At 40.5% G+C, this 19,544-nt stretch overlaps 1 protein-coding gene across 1 annotated transcript in view; it reads left to right on the top strand.

The window, feature by feature from the left end:
• Positions 1-19,544, top strand: part of LOC123363732 (extracellular sulfatase Sulf-1) — a 286,538-nt gene that overhangs the window by 106,445 nt on the left and 160,549 nt on the right. Inside the window, exons 4-5 of the mRNA XM_045005041.1 lie at positions 16,670-16,938; positions 18,065-18,162. The gene's annotated coding sequence lies outside the window, so the exon portion shown is untranslated. The remainder of the gene's footprint in view (positions 1-16,669; positions 16,939-18,064; positions 18,163-19,544) is intronic.

Raw genomic sequence — 19,544 nt, 5'->3', positions numbered from 1 at the left:
TTCGCTGGAGATTGTGACTCAAATCCTGCTATGTGACCCTGGTATAAATGCAAAATAACTTTTATTGGCTGTATGCTGAGAGCAGAATTTTCCCCTCTAACACTGAGTACTGCTACAATGAATGTAGTTATTGCAAAAGTGCTAACTTCTTTTAAGTGCAGTCTCCTCCTATCCATCTTCCTGCCCTGTTCTGGCACTGAAGCTAGTCTCACTGTTCTGTTGGCCTATTACTCTCCCAAGAGTCTGTATGCCTTTTTCTATGCTGTGCCTGCACATAGAATACCCTCCCTGCTCTGTTGTACAAAGCTAATGCCCTGTCTTCATTCAGCTACCTCCCCTTAAGACTCACTATTTCCATGATGCTTTAAAGAAACAGGTCAATTACTGGAAAAAAGTCATCATCCTTTTTAATGAAATTCACATGCATAAACCAAGTAACCATGTTATTGCCACCCTTCCATACTCCATCCCTTCTCTGACTATTTTTCGTATCACATCCAGAATTAGACTTTAAGCTCATCAGGGCCAGGACCTTGCTTCGCTGTGCAGCTGCAACTCCCACTAAAGTAATCAATGGATATATTGAAATCAATAGCAATTGCAGTGCTCAGCACTCTTGAAAATCAGGCCACTTATTTATCTGTCCAAATATAGATCTATGTACTTCAGGCATTTGAGATTTATGGCCCTAGGGTATGAAAATAGTCAAAATGGATTAACTTTTAAATTCTGCTCTTTAATTGGTGTGTGAGCACATCTGATTTGTTTTAAGTCCCACACTTCTCAGTTCTACAGGTGCTTAAGTTACTCCAAATTCTCTACTTTAGAGTAGACAGATGTGTCCCCCTCATCTCCCTGATGAAGTGTATTCAGCATTTTAGGACTAAGTCAGGGTGCATTTAAGAAGAAAACAGAAATATACTTTGGGAAAAATATCTTTACTTTCTTCTTTATGGTTAAAAGGAGAAAAGCAACACACAGGGGAGGGAGCTGTTGCTGGAAGCAGGGGAGAATGGTATGGGAAAAGCTGCTCCCCAGCTTTGCCCCACCCAAAAGCTGCAGGGTCCCTACCACACAGAGTGGCATTTGCTGTGTGTGAGGGCCAGCTGTGTTTCATGTAACCATTCTCTTCCCCTCACCTCTGCTGCAGTTCTGTTCCCTAGCTACCATGTTTTGGTGCTCTCCACATGGGATAGTAGAAACTGCTGATTGTCTCAGGGCTGGCCAGGGAGAAAAACTATGAGGACTGGTCTACACTAAGCGTTTAAACCGGTTTTAGGAGCGTAAAACCGATTTAACGCCACACCCGTCCACACTGAGAGGCCCTTTATATCGATATAAAGGGCTCTTTAAATCGATTTCTGTACTCCTCCCTAACGAGAGGAGTAGCGCTAGTATCAGAATTACCATATCGGATTAGGGTTAGTGTGGCCGCAGATCGACGGTATTGGCCTCCGGGTGGTATCCCACAGTGCACCACTGACCGCTCTGGACAGCAATCTGAACTCGGATGCAGTGGCCAGGTAGACAGGAAAAGCCCCGTGAACTTTAGAATATTTCCTGTTTGCCCAGCGTGGAGCTCCGATCAGCATGGGTGGCGATGCAGTTAAAAATCAAAATAAAGAAAGCTGCAGCATGGACCATGCGGATGGGATTGCTGTAAGGGCAGGCAAATCTGTTCTATCAGCGCTCCATTACAGAAGACAAAATTCAAAATCATTTTTAAAAAATCTCCAGACAGACGCCATAGCAGGGACTCAGCTCACTGCTGCGTGACAAGCGTAACGGAAAGCCAAAGAATCAAATGGACGCTCATGGACTGGAGGACTCAAGCTATCCCACAGTTCCTGCAGTCTCCGAAAAGCATTTGCATTCTTGGCTGAGCTCCAAATGCTTCTAGGGTCAAACATAGTGTCCGCGGTGGGTCAGGGCATAGCTCGGCAATTTACGTACTCCCCACCCACCCCCAGAAGTGAAAGGGAAAACAATCCTCTCTTGACTCTTTTACATGTCACCCTATCTTTACTGAATGCTGCAGATAGACGGGATGCTGCAGCACTCAACACCAACATCCTTGCTCCCCCCCCGCCATGGGTGGCTGATGGTACAATAAGACTGATATCCATTGTCATCATCAGCCTATTGGCACATGGGGCAGTGCAAAAGGACTGGTAACCATGCCGACTAGCATCAGTGAGGTTGATCAAGGGCGCCTGCTCCTAATTTTTCCTGGTAGATGGTGCAGTATGGCTGGTAACCATCTTCATCATAGCAACAGGGGGCTGAGCTCCATCAGCCCCCACCCTTCATGTGTAAAGAAAAGATTCAATTGCCCCTGGACTAGCAGTGGGATGCTTGGCTCCTCTCCTCCACACTGCTTAATGTCCTGTCTGGACTATCATAGCAGCTGGAGGCTGCCTTCCACTCATTTCTCACTAACAAGTCACTGTGTCTTATTCCTGCATTCTTTATTACTTCATCACACAAGTGGGGGGACAATGCTACGGTAGCCCAGGAAGGCTGGGGGAAGAACGGAATCAACAGGTGGGGTTGTTGCAGGAGCACTCCCTGTGAATAGCATACAGCTCATAATTTCTGCAGGATCTGACACAGAGCAGCTGTGCTCTCTGGTTCTATGATACAGTGGTTCTCTAGTACACTTGCCCATATTCTAGGCAGGACTGATTCTATTTTTAGATACCAAAAAGGAGGGATTGACTCAGGGAGTCATTCCCAATTTTGGCTTTTGCGCCCCTGGCTGATCTCAGCCAGGGGCACTTATGACAGCAGCAAATGGTGCAGTGCAAAAGGACTGGTAACCATGGTCATCTTATTACCAATTTATGGTATGGTAGATGGTACAGTATGGCTGGTAACCATCTCAGCTGTCATGCAAAAGCAAAAGCATGCTGCTGTGTAGCGCTGCTGAATCGCCTCTGTCAGCAGCATCTAGTACACATACGGTGACAGTCACAAAAGGCAAAACAGGCTCCATGATTGCCATGCTATGGCATCTGCCAGGGCAATCCAGGGAAAAAAGGCGCGAAATGCTTGTCTGCCGTTGCTTTCCCAGAGGAAGGAGTGACTGACGACATTTACCCAGAACCACCCGCGACAATGATTTTTGCCCCATCAGGCACTGGGATCTCAACCCAGAAATTCCAAGGGACGGGGGAGGCTGCGGGAACTATGGGATAGCTACGGGATAGCTACCCACAGTGCAACGCTCCAGAAATCGACGCTAGCCTCGGACTGTGGACGCACACCACCGATTTAATGTGTTTAGTGTGGCCGCGCACACTCGATTTTATACAATCTGTTTTGCTAAACCGGTTTATGTAAATTCGGAATAATCCCGTAGTGTAGACGTACCCTGAGTATTTTCCTCAGGCCAGCACTAATACAGAACATGAAGTGAAACTCTTGTGGCATCTAGAGCAGTTTCAAAGGCAGCTAGATAAAGAGAGAAGCCTGATAAAATGACCACTTTTTCCTGGGAAAAGCATCTAGTTTTTAATTCTGTTTTAAAACCATAGAGAATGTTTCATTTTTACCAGGGTTTTATAATGACTGAATTTGCCCCTTGGCTACCTTTATCTCTAAATTCTAATCCCTTAATGCCCTTAACTGAATCCTTGGTGCTTTAAATTGGCTAACATTTTTGGAGGATTTAAATTTTTATCACTGATTATACAACGAATAAATAGCCTCAAATATTCATCATATAAGCATGATTAAAAAGCATAATCCCCTTAAAGATGTTCACAGCCGTTTAAACTACCCCTCAGATTCAATTATAGGAGTTAGGGGATTGAAAGGCAGAGATGACAGTGACAAGTGCATTGAAACACTGAAAAATAAAACCAGGAGGTGACAAGGATTCCAGGGGAGTATTTTACTCTTTAAACACATTGGGTCAGATTCTCTCCCCATGGCAGAGTTCTACTCAGGGCACAAATCATGTTGTGGTTGGTGGTGATGAGGAATAAGGCTTCTTGATTTTGAGGGCTTGTCAGCCTTATGGTGTATCAGAGCTGCTGAGGGGCTGCTCTAACTTGTGCAACTGACAAAGAAGATTTAATAGACCTTATGCCACTGGAAGATAGGCACCCCCTATGCTGGAGGGAGAGCTGGTGCAGAAGCCACCTCTGCCAACTGTATGGATTCAGGCAGTTCTCTTGGGCCCACGGAATTCCCTCCTGGTCTTTGAGGCTAGAATTTGCCCCCTTTGTATCACCTGAGCAGTGTAAATGTCCTGAACATGAATTGAGAATCTGCTCCTTTAACTCTTTTGAATGTAAGGCCAGAAGGAAGAAAGCAATAGTGGACATGAGAAAAGATTACAGCTGATGCAGTTTGTAACTTACGATTACCTTTCGGGGGTCTCAGCTCTTAAAAAGTGTATTTAGTCCCTGAGTGAGTTATCCTCAAGTATGTGTTACATATCACTCTCTGTCTAATCCCCACTACCGATTGGTGGGGATAGAGTTTGAGATGAATGTCCTCATCCTTCCCCACTTTTATTATTCCATTTTAAACATGGCTGAAAGAATCTCACATTGGTGTTCTTGGTCTCCTCGTACCATTTTTTAAAATATACTAACATCTCTGGACCCAATTTTCTCTCTCTCTCTCTCTCTCTCTCTTTCACACACACACACATTGGGAATTTAGGGGCATTCAGCACCTCTTAAGTCCAGCTTTTGGTGGGAATAATAGAGCAAATATCTCCTTTCCCACAGTTTCCATCTCTGTCCATCTCCTTCTTCCCCAAGTCTCCATCTGTCAGACATTAGGAGCTTCTATACACCAATGTAAACCTGAGAACGGGACTGGACAGAAATGAGATTTAAGTAAAACAGCCAGTTTAAACATATCTGAAGCTGAAATTCCCTGTAACTCCTCAGAAGTGCAGCAACACAAGTCATGTATCTGGGTGCAAAAGTTGGCCACTTTATTAGAGATTGTGGCTGAAATGTACATACTGTGCTGATTTGAGATCTGAGTGTGCTCTATTTCTTCACCTTGAGCCACTCTTTACTCCATGAGTAGTCCTGATTTCAGTGGAACTACTCAGCATGAGTAAGGGAGACATAATTGGGTCTTTGATAAGGAAGGGTGGGGAAAAAAGGAGTTAAATCAACACAAGTTATAGAAAGACCAGTAGTCCTATAAACTAAGTATATGACTGAGAGTTCTCCTGACCCTCCCACTAGCTTGCTGTGGGAACTTGTCAGGTTGCTTAGCTTAACTATTTTCCCTATCTGTAAAATGAGAACAATACTCACCTTTGTAAGAGCTTTCAGATCCATGGATGAAGGAGATAACGCCCTAATCCTGTAAAGAGAACTGCATGAGTGAACCCTTGTGCCTGTGCTGAGCCCCATTGAGGTCACTGAGGCTCCAAGCAGGCAGCATGATCCACTTGCCTGGTTCTTTTTGTGGAAATGGGGCCTGAATGTACAATATTTATTATTATTATTAGGTAACGTATTCAAAGCTCCTTGAAATTGTAAAGCACGACAGTAGAACCTCACTCATCTACTTTTGGAACAAAAAAAGTGTTATGTTCTTCCCCGCTTCTCATCAAAGGTTGAGACATCATTTATGTATACAATAAACATACTTATCTCAGGAAATTATAAAATATGAATACAACATGATTACAATTGTTAAAATAAATGATGAAAATACATATTGTGGTGTAGAATCTTTGTTTTAATTACTTTAGTTCACTTAAGGGCAGATTTTTCAAGGGCACAAAGGGCTCTCATTGATAATCAGTGAGAGATAGCACCTAATTCCCTTCCATGCCTTTGAAGATTTCCTCTTATTCATTAATTTGCAAACCTTGGTGATCTGTGATGGGTTTCTTGGTCATCAGTGTGAATAAGTGTGGTCCTGAACTGTGGAAGTACTAAATGCTGTTGTTCCATCAAAATGTAAGTTAATGTGATGGGTATCATCCCACAGAAACCACATCTTATGAGCACTAAAACATTTGGAACTAGGTATTAAAATTGTATTTATAACATTATTTAAATTCTGAAACTAGGTAATAAAATTGTATTTATAACATTATTTAAATTCTGCCCTTAATTAAATACATGTACTTTCCATTGTGTTGTGAATGTTAACAAGAGCAAAATTTGGATGCTAGGATAGAGTGATTTTATGTTGCGTTTTGAGTTAAAAACCACAGACCGTTCTGTTACTGATCATCTTTGAAGTGCTTTAAAGGAATGATCGTTATAACTAAGTTTAGTCTGTTTTCAAAACAGACAGTGAAATAACCATTGTGCATGAACCTTCTGTTTTTATAACTTCTGTGCTTTGATATTGTAATCGGTGCAAGTGGATGCAATTAAAATCTTTATTTGGAAACCTGCATCGATCCAAGTCATTAAAGAAAAAAAAAAGCCACCAAGTACTTTGACTCTAGATTCTCACACATATTTACATTTACAATCAAAGCTTTTGTTCAGTTAAACTAACAAGGTCTGTTTAGCATAAGAAAGAGTTCACGCAAGCTGCTTTAGGTTGTGCTAATTTCAAGAAAGGCAGTGGCATAGGGGGAAAATCTACACCAAACAGTCTTAACTCCTTCAAAATCAACAAAATTGTATTTTAACAGGCTACTTCTCTTTATTTCAAAGGAAATGTACTTGATTTCCAATGGAAAAACATGTTGTTAAAATGACTGAATAAAGGAAAAGTTAATGACAACTCTCATTCAATGGGCAAATGTCTTGCCACTGGTTTCCTTAAGCCCGTGAAAGAGACAGATCAGATCCTCAGTCTAAAAATAGCCAATAAACTCCATTACTTTTGTTTGGTTTGTTACTTTTGTAAAGAGGGGGGAAATGGGATTTTCAGGGCTGTCTATGATCGGTAACACTAACATTTTGTTTAGTAGCAGTAGCATATCGTTGTTATTGCTTGTGTGATACGGCTTTTGAAAAATTATCTTCTTACTATGTCCTGGGTGCTGCTGATGCATCAACAGCTACATGCACACGTGGGTCCTCCAGGTTCTGCAGCTAGAGTCAGGCGAGTGGATGTTTGTGTCTATGGGGAACCTAATTGACTTCAGTAAGGTTCTGTCTGTCTGGTGTGACTGTGGGATTAGGGCCATAATAGCATGATGTTAGGTCAATAACTTGGAATTATTTTAAGTGTTTCTGTCAGTGTCATCCATGTTTTTCTTCATTGAAACTTCATCTGCTGTTACAAAAAAGGAGGGTCTCTGTAAGAAACGACGAGTTGGGTATATTTAAAATAGAATTCCTATGTGGATTTTATTCAGAAGGTAAAGTAGAAATTTTAACATCTGCAAGGCCATGATCTCAGTGGATGTCTGCCTGCAGCTGCTTCCCATCTGCTTCTCAGAGAACCTTTGCATGCATTTATCAGGCAATAATGCTACTGTGAAGTAGTTGGCACCATGTTACCTTTCTTAATGCCGCAAAGAGAGGAAATTTCAGAGCCCTCCCTAGCACAATATATTCCTGTCTTTATGAGCAGCACAAGCATTGGGAGCCCATTCATGCTGTTTCTGTATCTTATTTAAGGGAAAGGTCACTCTGCTTGAAGCTCTCTAGAAACAAATATGAACTGCTCTGCATAGACACTAATCCTGATTCTTGGTCTATCTGCTTCTGTCAGCACCAAAAACTCTACCCCAAGTGGGAGTTACAGAAGTGTTCATAGGCGGGGTTGACCTTAAGTAACCACAAAGCAAATGCCCACTAAAGGTGCCTATATTTTGGTGATCCTTTGTCCATGGAAAGCCTGCATCTCACAAGCACATCCTATCTCCAACTCCAGGAAGAGGACAATAACTCCTTACTTCCTTATTTCCATTTTGTAGTGGGACCAGGGGAGCATCTCATGGTCTGAATTGCCTTAAGTGTGTGTGAGCGTGAACTTGGATCCCCATTAATCACAAAGCTGGTCTAGGCTGGAGTAAACTGTGCAGTGTGCACAGCTATAGCTGGTTGGAACACTTCCAGTGACATTTCATTTAATTGAAATAGCTGTTCCTTTGAAACAGGATTGGGGGGAGGGAGAAAGAAACAGTTTCATTCTGTGGCCTAGTGACTGGGGAACTGGCCAGGGACCTAGGTTCAAGTCTCCTGGTCAGCTCTACACTTGAGTAGGAGTAATCAGGGATGGAAGGACGCTGCTTTGAATCAAGCAGAGCAGGGACTTGAACCTGGATCTCCCGCATTCCAGGCCAGTGCCCTAACTGGCAGGATTCATTCATTGACATTTCCACACTTCTTCCTGAATCGAAAGCCGAGGCTCTCCATTCAAAAACAGACCCTTGGACACAATTTCATTGCTGTGAAAATGTTCAAAAGTTTTGGTTTTGTTACAATGTGGAACCAAAAGACTTTTTAAAACCTTGAAAGTTGCTGCAAAACTGAATTGTTATCCCCTGGTCAGCTCTGTGAGCAGCCCTGGAACAAGGACAAACCAGCCATGCAAAAATCAGGAGTGGGGGTAGGAAATCATGCCTTTTGCACTATCTCCAAAACACCAGACTGTTGTCTGGCTTCATCCTCCCCTCAGTTGCAGGTATAATGGAGGGAGGGAGGAAAAGGAAGAGTGATCTGCAAACCACATGGACTATCCCTTGCTCCCTCTGACCTATTCCCAAAATGGAACTATAAACCAAGTAGAACAACTTCTCACTGCAGTCCCTTTAAAATTCTCTCCCAGGTGTGAAACACTCTGTCATTAGGTTGGTGTTAATAGTAAATAGACCTGCGTGAGCCATGAAAGGAGGGTCTGGATTAGGCTAGACACAAGAAGAGCCAGGAAATAGACTACCATGGCCCAGTTACAGCCACTATAATGGATTTTGCTTTCACAGAACAGGAAGAGTTGAAGGGGAGAGGAGAAGGAAGGTTTCCCTGGGTGGTCTCCAGAAAGGCCTCTGGACATCGACAACTAGCTGGTCAGAGTAGGATGATATTTGTTGCAAAAGTTACTTCCAGGCAGTGGCTGGGGCTTTCCACTCATACCTTGGGACTGTCCCAACATGCAGTGTAATCATGGCGCCTTCCAGCAGGTATCCAGTGAATACTCCAAGTTTACATTTCCCATTTGGGTTAATAGGAAAACCCCAGAGTCTGTTGGACTCAGTGCAAAGTGACTTAATGCTGCTCAGCAAGAAGCTACCCAGGATAAGGATATCAGTTCAACTTTGTATACAATATACGATATTTACTGGAAAGAGGTGGCAAATAAATGAGGACATGATAAAAATACACAGAATACTGAAAGGTATAGCGAAAGTAGACGGGCACTTCTCTTCACCCTTTCTCATAAGACAAGGAAAAGAGGACATTCAATTAAAGTGACTGGCAGAAAATTTGAAACTAATAAAAAGAAATATTTTTCCATACAGTGTACAATTAGTTCATGGAACTCACTGATACAATATCAAAGCTAAAAGTTTAATAGGATTCAAAACTGGATTGAACAGTTAGATGGGTAACAAGCATAGCTAGAGTTACAAAAATAAGGATTTTTTAAACAAGATCAGAAAACATGCTTCAGAGCCTAAACCAACCTATGACTGAGGGAGGTTAGGAAGAAATATTCTCTATGGGCAGATTATTACACAACTGCCTAGTGCAGGGTTTTGTCCACCTTCTTCTGAAACACGTGGTACTGGCCATTGTTGGAGGAAGGATACTGGGCTGCATGGACAGCTGATCTTATCCAGCCTGGCAATTATTGTGTTTCTGAGTTACTCTAGTTCAGCAGTCCAGAAGTTCTATGGGAGCTTAATTTCAATTTTAAAATGGAGGCTTTATTGACTAGTTATCAAATAATCCAATCAACTCTGGAGTCCCTGCCTTATTTATGCTGATATTATTTTTACACTCTCCCTACATTTTCATTTTTTCTGTTTTTTCAGATTTTTGTAGTGACAACACAAAAGTGAGTTGTGCGCATTTGCAGGAAGTAAACTGGAGGTTTTGGCAATGGAGTCAAGAGCTATAGATGGTTAAGAAAGCATAGTAAATATTTTGGGTTTATGGGAGAAGTGTATTATCTCTTTTTACCAAAAAGCTAATTGGATACATTTCAATTGTCATCTTTAGGTCTCAGAGTATGATTGGCCAGAAAACAAGAGTTCTATTTTGAATAATATTTTGAGGTTTCAACATTTGGTTTTATTCTCTATAAGAAACAAAAACAGACCTTTCAAAAATTTTCATGAGGAAGAGAGAGAGAGAGACTGACTGACTAACTAACTACAACAACCCACCCACCCCAGAGTGCTTCTAAATCAGGCAGAGGAGGTACTTAGGTCTCCCACATCCCAGGGGAGTGGCCTAACTAGTAGTCAATAATTAGTGTGAGTGCTTCTCTCTCAATCACTCCTGTTGGAGCTGTTTGCTTTTGTGTAAATAAGTATATTGTGAGCAAGAGAGATTCACTGTATACCCTGGTGGTTAGGGTAGGCAGCTAGGTCATAGCAAAACTGGATTCAAGTCTCTGATCTGAAACAGGCAGAGCAGGCTATTTTGGAGAGGTGGGTTTTTCCTCACTTGCTGACCAGAAATTCCATCCTGGGCCTGAGAAACCTTCCCATAGAAGCTGATGTGTTTCTGCAAAGCATTTCAGTTTTGATGAATCAGCATTTTTCAACTAAAAATGTTTCTTCAAAAAATGCCTGACCATCTCCATTTCAGTTGGCCATTTAAGGTACATTGGATGGTTCACATTTCTGTGCTGTTACTGTTTGCTTCCTGAATTTGTCATGTGACTTGGTTCCTATTTGTATGGAACAAAAGGCCTTTAGCCTCAGAATTGCAAGTACAGAGGGCCCTGTCTATACTTGCACATTTGGGGATGGATCTTGGCATTTATGTCATCTCCCTGTACAGGAGGTGGTTCCCATTGCCCCAGAGAGAGCACCAGGGAAATTTTGGCTCCAGCAGGCACTTTGTCTCCTGGTCCTGCTCCTTCCACATTGGAGGTGTGCAGATAATACTCCCTATGATACATGTGCCCCCTTTTCAGGTAGTTCATGGGTAGAGCTGGGAGCAGGAGTAGCAATGAGCAGTCCCTGTGCTTCCCCAAAAGCGTAAGAAAAGAGGCTTGTGCAGTTGGGGAGGTTGAAGTCTTTCTGTGCTGCCTCCGCTCCCATACACCCTTGCAAGGGCCTCTCACAATCTGGCTCTAGAATGATGAGATTGCAAGGGGGTTAACTAATACTTTCTTGAAGTGTTATGGGATGTTGGTGATCAATTGTCACTGTAAAAATAAAAGGACAACTGTTACTTCCTTGAACTTCTAGGGAAAAAATAAATCTGTATGTGAAACTGTGTGTATTCCCACGCTCTGTCCAGAGCAACATTGGTGATCTTATTGTTTTCTTAGGCAAGTAGTACCTTGATTATATGTAATATTAGAGGCAGTCTCATGGGGAAATGGCCAGGCTGAACCTTCATAATGAAAGTTTTTACAGAGTCTGGTGAGTTTAACTTATCAATCATTCTTGCCCTTCACTTTTGTTTGTGTGTGTGTGTGTGTGTGTGTGTGTGTGTGTGTGTGTGTGCATTACAAGGTTTGGACCTGAGAGGGAGAGGAAGAGTGGTGAGAACTATGTAAGATGGAGAGACTTAAAGATGATTATTTGTCCCCAGTTTGCTAATATTTAACACTAAAAGCCAACTCAGACATTTTGCCTTCTAACTAAGTTGCTGGCATATTTTCAATTTTGCTATAAGTTTTGGATGGTTTACCTCAAAATTTTGCTGTAATGAAATTGAGCAGGGTCCAAAAATGTGAAGTCAGTACAAATTATGAGAGCCCGTAGTTCACTGAGTTCTCACAGTTTAAAGCATTGTAGGACTCACATATCCTCTCCCCTAAGCACTTTCTGTACTGGTGACCATGGAATCACTTATCTAGTGCTGACTGCTTTAAGACTGTTGATTTTCCTTCCTCCATTTGCTTCTGCCCTTTTAAGTGTCTGGCGGAGTGAGCTCTCATCAGACTCTCACTGATCACTTGTTTACTGGGCTGGGGTTGGGATTCTTGGCCAACTGACAGCAGTGGGGAAAAGAACCACAATTTCTCAAGTACATTAAATCTTCATGTTAGTCCCTAGTCTGGAAAAACGTCTTGCTAGCTTTTTCTGTTTCTTAAAGATGACATGAAAAATAAGCGATTTTTGGTTGGTTGTTTGGTGGGTTTTCTTTAATGGATGTCTTAATCAAAGTGAACAGCTTTATGTGAGAGGCACTCTTGTTTAATTAGTTTTTTGTATAGTATTGGCTTATTTTTAAATAAATTACTAAGCAATCAGTTGCTAGAGGGAAAAGCAATAACTAAGAAAAAAATGTGCAGATGATGCAAGTGAAGCAACAGAAATTTGGGATTGACAACCACTGCAATTCTCCTTTGACCTTCTTCTGTGTGGGGGTAGTAGTGGTGGCAATCTTTTGATAAATTGCAGAGCCCTGTGATAAATTGACCTTATTATGAACTTTTGACCACCTCACCTGCACTCTGCCCACTTTTCCATCTACCCAAGATCTATTTCTAACATTCCAACCCTGAAGACCAGTTATAGTTGCACTTAATATAACTAGTTATTTTTTATTATGTTCCTTTCTTTTTCTATTTTTGAAGAACACAGAACAAAACATAAATCCTAGGAAACTACATTTTAAAAAAACTGTTAGTACCAGCCATCCTTTGTACTGAGAAGTAATTTTAATTCTGGCAGTTCCTAAACTGAATCCTTGATTATTTAACCTTAATAGCATTCTTTTAACTTATTTATTTTGTATGGGGGGGGGGGGGGTGCACTCACACACACACACACACACCCCTCGTAAAAAGTGTGTGTGTGTGTGTGTGTGCACCAGAATTTTCAAAACTGGTTTCTAAATATGGATTAAAATAAAAGTGGCCTGATTATTCAAAGGTACTGAGCACCTGCAGTTCCTGCTGACGTCAGTAGGAGCTACTGTGTGTTGCATGGTTTTGAAATAATCAAAATATGGAGCCCAGCTTTAGGTACCTAATCTTTTAAAATCTTGGCTGAAGTTTTTAGGAACTTTAACTCTCCCATAGTACACATGGAGACCAAGACTTACCGAATTGGCACACACTAATCTTGCATACATGCATGCATCTCTCATTGATTTCAACAGGAGTGTGTGTGTGTGTATACATGTCTGAAGCCAGAATTTGATCCAGATAATACCTGGATTATCTATCCATGGTGTTTTAGCTGTAATTTAATAAACAGGGGAACCAGTTCTGTCCTCATATATGCATGTAGAAGTCTAATTGACTCCCAACAGGAGTTATAGGGATACAGTGAAGGCAAGAGTGGGTCTCGTGCATGTTAGTATGGATGAATTGAAGTCTCTGTAAGAACCGTGAAGGTTGCATTCTGTTACTTTTGAGAGTTTAAACTGTAAGCTTACCATAAATTACATTTAACTTGTGTGTGTATGTACATGCATATACCAAACTGAACTGCCAATGCCATCTGTGGAGGGGACGAGTCTAGACAAAGATGAGTGAAGCTCATTGCACTGACGTACAAGAGCTGATTGGTTACCATGGAAACTATTTGGAGCTAATAAGTGAAGAGACATGTTAACTGTGGGAATAAAACAGGAGTGACTATTTTTCAATATCACAGTTACCTACAATTAATCTTGCATATTAGGACTGTCTTGAGTTACTTACAACAGTGCATTATTCACTTTGTTACAAGTCTTATCTGAGTGGGGTCAGTCTGACCCTGCAAGGAGTTCACTGTTTTGAGAGTCAACCTGAGAATGTGTTTTCTGATGCATTATTTTAACAATATTTCAGGTACAGTTCTTTCAGTGCAGCTTTAATTTCACTTTTAAAACCTAAATTCTTTGCAGATGGTAGTTGGGGTACAGGGGAAATAATGGAAAAGTCTAGTTGATATAAACAGTCACTTCTACTGCAAACTAAATCTAGCTTCAGTCACAGGAGAAGCAGTTACGTTATCCTACAAAATCAGCAGCAGTTTTTTATTTGAAAACATGATCATGCATAATGCTTAAAGGTTGTAACTAACTTTGTTTTTGGAGGTGAAAGTTTGTAATTCAAGTTTTGTTAGAGAAAAAGCTCTTTGAAGACTGTTGTGTGTTTGTGTGTGTAAAATACACAATTGTGAGTCCTCTTTATGATCTCACCAATTTTACACTGTTGTAACATCATTGACATCAGTGGAGGTACAACCGATTTAGACTGATATAAAGAAATGAAAACAGAATTATGTCCAAGTATGTGTGTAAGATACCTACCATATGTATATGTACACACACATAATGGGTGTGTTCATGTGGGTACATAAGCATTATATCAAAATGCTTGTATTGTACATAATTGCCTTTCATATTGCTAGAACGAAATATAACAATTTTAACTAAAGCTAGCTTAAAATATTAACATTTAGTTGCTTCTCATATGGTAGACATAGAATAGAGCGAGTCCTCAGATGATCAATGATTTATGCAAAGATTCAGAATCTAAGATGATATATAATAAATTATTTTTGTGTCTTTGATGTTCCACATCTGACTGTTCTGCATTTTTAATACATTCTGCACTACTAATACAATACTGGTAAAATTATTATTCAACACTTGTGCAGTTTCTTAGGTTCTTTCTTTTGTACTTGAAATATAGTTAAAGAGAACACAAACTAGTTTAATAATGCCTCCAGGGTTTTCTGAATCTACAAAGTTATCCAGAGTCTTTCCAGACCTCAGTCTGGTAGGATTAAAAAAAACCAAAAACCTGCCTTGAAGCAGTAATTGTCACTGTTTAAAATCTTATGATACCCAAGGGGACAGTAGTTTCATCCCTGCCTTGCAATTTAGCATTGTTGAAAATATTGTTCTGTTGCTTGTTTTTCTGGATTTAGCAGATTAAGGAGTAGTGTTTTAGTGAATACCCAACATCTGTGAAGGCAGTTTCAATTTAATAGGCTGAAACAGACACCATATAATCACTTCTGGGAAGAACTTGAACAAATTCAATCAGGACTCTCTAGTGCTTCTTTTCTTTTCCTTGTTTCTACAGGTCAACTATGGCAACTACTTAACTGAGCACAAATTATAACTCGCTAACCTCATGTTTTATAAAATGTTTCATTTTTTTCCCCACTACTGATTCTAAAATAGCCTCCAACAACATGCCCAAGGTATTAAAGAACAAGCAAACCAAATCAACCTTTCCGGGCTTTAAGATATTCTCTTTTAGATGGCCGTGCCGAGTGTATTAAAACTGTTTACAGTTGCAAACCTTTCTACACATTGGATTTTAGCACTTTTTGGAATAACCTTTAATGCCAGAACAACACTTCTTCTTTTAGCTTTTCCTTTTCCAGTTCAAAGAAATGCAACATCTGTCATAATGTGAAATGTAGATTTAATGCAAACGGCAAGTCAGGCACTTGGTAACAAAGTAAAAAATCCTTGGGTGGTTTTTTGTTTTGTTTCTCTCTCTCTCTCCCACACCATCCTATTTCAGTGAACAAGGGAGGAAGCATCTATTTGTTGTTTAGGCTTTTCTGGGTCACTTATCAGTAGTATCTGAGTTTCTCACATAAATTAATGAATTTATCCTTAAGGCATCCCAGTGAAGTAGAGAAGTATCACTATCCCCATTTTATAGATAGAAAACTGAGGCACAGAAATTGGCACAAGGTCACAGCCAGGAACAGAACCCAGATATCCCAAATCCCGATGCCTGAGAACTGGCATGTACTGGGTATAGAATGCTTATATGTAAGGGAAATTATTTCTAAAGTATTGAAATTTCTGAGGACATCTCCGTTTAAAAGAGTGAGTATGAGAGTCAGCCAGAATGCGGGGGGGGGGGGGGAATGACACTGTCCTGGTTTGATCAGAATCTGGAAAATAAAACTTTAAAGGAAAGTAGTCCATGAGTTACTTGGAATGTGCTTTTAATCACAGAATGAAGAGACATTGCTGTTAGTTTTAATCCTTACAAAAACCTTGCATGTTCAAGAAGACAATTTTGAAAATAGGAGTAACCAACTTTTAGCCCTTGAAAATGTGCTGTTTAAGACGAATAGAAATCCACATATTGACATTTAATATTGAGAAGTATAGATTTGTGGTAAACAGTGCAGACCTCTATGCTGTATAAAAACTTTGTGCTTTTTAGCTGCCTCTCCCTTCTTTTCCCTTGGAATGCTGGAGGCAGCCACAGAGTAATCATGGGAAGGTGGGAGTTTGGATTTCAAGATGCAAATGTCACATTTCCGTGCAAACGACTCCCACATTAACACTTTATCAAGATCTCAAGCTGCATCTTTTATCTCTTTTTAGGAAAGTGTCTCTCAGAGGAGATTGCCCTCAATAGACCTGCAATAAAAAGATTTTACTGTCGCTGTTGTGCTTCTGTGCATCCTACTGTGAGGGTCCCAATGGTCCCTTGGGAATACAAGGAGTTGTGAGAAATAACACAACTGGCCACCAGAACAATCCACTCCCTCTACCTTCCCACCAGCACCTCCCACTTCTACTTTATAGCCGCCCTTTTCTCTCCCAAAATCTCAGGTTACTTTGCTAAGAGTTCTCAGAGCTACAGTTTCTGTCCTTGTCTCTGCCTCCAGCTCCTTAAGAAACACCCAGCCCCAGCGATTGGATTGGGCAGCCCGTCTTGACACACCACTGTGCTGAGTGCTTGAGGACGTGTTTCAACAGATGGTTGGGGTTAGTGTGTGTCATCACATTCGAGTGGGGATTAGGGAACGGAGGCTGCCTTGCTGGAGCTGTGTGGTCTTCTGCAAGTGTGAGTTGCAAGCAAAAGAAGAGCTACTTAGCTTTTGGGAGAAGGAGGAGGATTCATTTTCAGCAGCTAAAAGAAAAGCAGTTTGTTCAGGTAAAGTAAAAGACATTTAATGCCTCCCCCCACCCCTTCATGGTTTTGAAAGGAATGCTAGCACAGCACACTTGTCAAAGCCAGTTGCTGCTGCCTTATCAATGCAGCTATTGTATGGCTGACAGATAACTGCGACCATAGCTTGATGCTTGGCTGTCTTCATAGAACTAACACTCTTAATGCAGTTAAGGTCACGCTTTTGAAGGTGTAGATTAGAAAATCTCTTTTGGAACAGTGTATCTCCTACTTAATGTCTCCCTCTCGCTCTCACACATGTGCTTAAAACCTTCAGTAAATGAGAGATCGCCAGTGCTATAAGAGTAGTTTCATTTCTGTGTTTACATTAATGAATTAATGAAAACTATTAGGAGAAAAAAAATCCTAGCATGGTTTTTCTGAGATTCTGACAAGATGCTTAACTGCTTTTAGGCAGCGTAGACTGTCTCTGCCTCATTGTGAAACGAATCAAAATGTTTTGAAAGTACATTTGATATGTCTGTAAAGTTTGAAGACTCCTTTATAGAGACCTGGCTGGGCTCCTGATGATTGGGATATAGTTAGCTTGGCTTACACATGGATTTAAAGTTAGGAACGAAGCAGAAAAAGGAGGAAGTGAGAGAATACAATGTAATACAGCGCTTGCAGCTGCAGCAGAGCAGATGGATGTAATTCATTTGCAGATCTGTTTGTGAAAGTTTTACAAGTCACTGAAAACTAAGTAGCATCACTATAACGGATCATTAAAGGCCGGCTATATTTATAGATTCTAAACAGGCTAGCTGAAGTGTTAATTAAATGTAAAGGGATTTTTTACCGTTAGGCATGAAGAGAGGCAGAAATTGAATTAGAAATTAGTCACTGTAAGTACTTACTGTCACTTTCATTTAATGACTATTAATTTCACTGGCATCTGGGGAGAAAAAAGCCACCAAATTAAATAAAAAGCCTAAAAAGTGATTACGAATGAGATTCTGGATATTTTAGAATTAATCTTCCCAGTTTATTCCTCTAGTCTCTCTATTTTGACAGGTACTGAAGGCTGAAGTGGCTTATTTTAAAATAAATCCTTAAAAAAGGCTTCCCTTAAAGAGTAACTAAATTATGTTTCCTTTTGCCACTATAACAGATCTTCCATACAGTAACTCTCTCACACCTGTGGTGCTCATGAATGATTGGTTTCTCCCATTTGTGAAAGAAATCTAACACTGTCCTCATCATATACAGGTGAGATATTCTGTATGTAATCTGTTCTGAAATAAGATCCGTTTAGTAGGCTGAGCAAGGGGATTTAGGGCTGGTGCTTTGTGATTTTGGCACTCAACTGTGTAACGATGCCCATAAAACCATGTTTCAAGTTGCACATATCATTTTGCCTCAAACCAACTTTTTTTAAAAAAAAAAACAGGCTATTTGGCTGCTTTACAGATTGTTCTCAGCTTGTATTTTCAAACACATTCTTTAATAAGACTGTATCCTCATAAATGACCCACAGCAATTTTAAAGAGAGTATTAGCTAAATCCTAATAAGACGGCATAACCTGACTGGGATTGGGTGAAGAAATTGGAGCATATTGATTTTTCACTCAGCCCAGTTTTTCTTTCTAATGAGCAGTGGAAACTTTTGCAGGGTTGGTTTTTTTTTTAAACAAAATACCAAACTAGGCTTGTGTTAAAACCTCCTATACAAGGAATAAACTACTTTTAACTTTAAATTTGATTTCTTCACTTTATTCTACCCATTTTTGGTTCATGTGAAGTCCCTTAAGACAACTTCTGTCCATGAAGATATGGCTTAGCCTGGTAACAAAGACAAGGTGCAGCAGTTTCAGGAATGTGAATTGCACTGCACATTCTGCTGTCACAGTTTAATTATAAGGCTGCCTTCTCCATGGATTTCTGTCAGATGGGTCATCAGATGTAATCTTTTAAGAAAATGTTTGGATAAATATACGTCCATCTTTTAATCATTTTACTATGGAAAAATAGTTGCCCAACATCGTCAGAAAAGCTTATGAAGAAAGTGGGGACATTAAATCATGTTTTCCCTTCCCTTGTAACGATGGGGCTGTTTAAAAGACAATGCCCGCAGGGTAGTCCAGCTTCTTGTCAAAATGTAATCTACTGTTCCAGATGGTAAACATTCAAAGACATATTTATGGCGACTTCCACATACCTCAGTTTGACATTTGTTTTCTTCTTGAGAGCACTTGTGCTGGGTACACATGAAGTTCCCATTAGCATCCCAACAGCTGTAAAAGTGTTCAGAGCTCACAAAGATGTCCCTCATAGTGAGGTAAAAATAATCTGAAAAAAGAACAGGACCAATACAACTTCTGTGCCCCCCAACAGATCTACCGATAGACACACAAGGTCAGAAATTCCAGAGGCACAAAAAAGATCTAAAAATTGCTGCATGAAACTGCATTTTTGTTGCGCTAATTTGCTTAGTAGAATGTTGAACATACCAGGCATGTCTGTATTACCAATTGTTCTTGTGATATGGGAGATTTACCCTAAATGAAATTGGATTTTTTTTCCATGTTCCTCCTCAGTGAAGACTGGGCCAGATACAGACTGACTTTGTAGTTGTTTTCCCTGTATCTTTT

This window comes from Mauremys mutica, chromosome 2 (genome assembly GCF_020497125.1).
Source record: "Mauremys mutica isolate MM-2020 ecotype Southern chromosome 2, ASM2049712v1, whole genome shotgun sequence".
NCBI classification, from domain to species: Eukaryota; Metazoa; Chordata; order Testudines; family Geoemydidae; genus Mauremys; species Mauremys mutica.
This window is presented reverse-complemented; position numbering and strand designations above follow the sequence as displayed.